This window comes from Panulirus ornatus, chromosome 3 (assembly GCF_036320965.1).
Source record: "Panulirus ornatus isolate Po-2019 chromosome 3, ASM3632096v1, whole genome shotgun sequence".
NCBI classification, from domain to species: Eukaryota; Metazoa; Arthropoda; class Malacostraca; order Decapoda; family Palinuridae; genus Panulirus; species Panulirus ornatus.
In genome coordinates this window covers 41,260,329-41,262,599 of record NC_092226.1, presented here as the reverse complement: position 1 = coordinate 41,262,599, position 2,271 = coordinate 41,260,329, and positions in this window count along the sequence as shown.

Here is a 2,271-nt window from a genome sequence, read left to right as displayed (position 1 = left end):
CGTTTGAAGGAATAGTGGTTCCAACAATGTTGTATGGTTGCGAGACGTGAGCTATGGACAGAGTTGTGAGCAGGAGGGTGGATGTGCTGGAATTGAGATGTTTGAGGTGGTTTGATCGAGTAAGTAATGTAAGGGTGAGAGAGATGTGTGGAAATAAAAAGAGTGTGGTTGAGAGAGCAGAAGAGGGTGTTTTGAAATGGTTTGGTCACATGGAGAGAATGAGTGGGGAAAGATTGACCAAGAGGATATATGTGTCAGAGGTGGAGGGAACGAGGAGAAGTGGGAGACCAAATTGGAGGTGTCAAAATGGAGTGAAAAAGATTTTGAGTGATCGGGGCCTGAACATGTAGGAGGGTGAAAGGTGTGCAAGGAATAGAGTGAATTGGAACGATGTGGTATACGGGGGTCGACGTGCTGTCAATGGATTGAACCAGGGCATGTGAAGCGTCTGGGGTAAACCATGCAAAGTGTGTGGGGCCTGGATGTGGAAAGGGAGCTGTGGTTTCGGTGCATTATTACTGAGTGTGAACGAATGGGGCCTTTGGTGTTTTTCCTAGCGCTACCTCGCACACATGAGGGGGGAGGGGGTTGTTATTCCATGTGTGGCGAGGTGGCGATGGGAACAAATAAAGGCAGACAGTATGAATTATGTACATGTGTATATATGTATATGTCTGTATATATATATATATATATATATATATATATATATATATATATATATATATATATATATATATATATATATATATATATATATGTATACATTGAGATGTACAGGTATGTATATTGTGCGTGTGTGGACATGTATGTATATAAATGTGTATGTGGGCGGGTTGGGCCATTCTTTCGCCTGTTTCCTTGCGCTACCTCGCTAACGCGGGAGACAGCGACAAAGCAAAAATAAATAAATAAATATTTTTATATATATATATATATATATATATATATATATATATATATATATATATATATATATATATATATACATATTTATATATAATCTTGTTTTTTATTTATTTATATTTATCATACTTTGTCGCTGTCTCCCGCGTTAGCGAGGTAGCGCAAGGAAACATGAAAGAATGGCCCAACCCACCCACATACACATGTACATACATACACGTCCACACACGCACATATACATAACTATACATTTCAACTTATAAATATATACATACACAGACATATACATATACACATGCACATATACACATGTACATAATTCATACATGCTGCCTTCGTTCATTCTCGTCGCCATCCCGCTACACATGAAATGAAAACCCCCTCCCCCAGCACGCGCGCGTGGTAGCACTAGGAAAAGACAACAAAGGACACATTTGTTCACACTCAGTCTCTAGCTGTCATGTATAATGCACTGAAACCACAGCTCCCTTTCCACATCCAGGCCCCACACAACTTTCCATGATTTACCCAGACGCTTCACATTCCCTGGTTCAATCCATTGGCAGTACGTCGACCCCGGTATACCACATCGTTCCAATTCACTCTATTCCTTGCACGCCTTTCACCCTCCTGCATATTCAGGCCCCGATCGCTGAAAATCTTTTTCACTCCATCCTTCCACCTCTAATTTGGTCTCCCACTTCTCCTCGTTCCCTCCATCTCTGACACATATATCCTCTTGGTCAATCTTTCCTCACTTATTCTCTCCATGTGACCAAACCATTTCAATACACCCTCTTCTGCTTTCAACCACACATCTCTCTTACCCTTTCATTACTTACTCGATCAAACCATCTCACACCACATATTGTCCTCAAACATCTCATTTTCAACACATCCACCCTCCTCCGCACAACTCTATCTATAGCTCACGCCTCGCAACCATATAACATTGTTGGAAACACTATTTCTTCAAACATACCCATTTTTGCTTTCCGAGATAATGTTCTCGCCTTCCACACTTTCTTCCACGCTCCCAGAACGTTCACCCCATCCCCCACCCTGTGGCTCACTTCCGCTTCCATGGTTCCATCCGCTGCCAAATTCACTCCCAGATATCTAAAACACTTCACTTCCTCCAGTTTTTCTCCATTCAAACTTACCTCCCAATTGACTTGTTCCTCAACTCTACTGAACCTAATAACCTTGCTCTTATTCACATTTGCTCTCTGCTTTCTTCTTTCACACGCTTTACCAAACTCAGTTACCAGCTTCTGCAGTTTCTCACCCGAATCAGCCAACACGCGAACAATTGACTCACTTCCCGCGACCTCTCATCTACAACAGACTGCATACTTGCCCCTC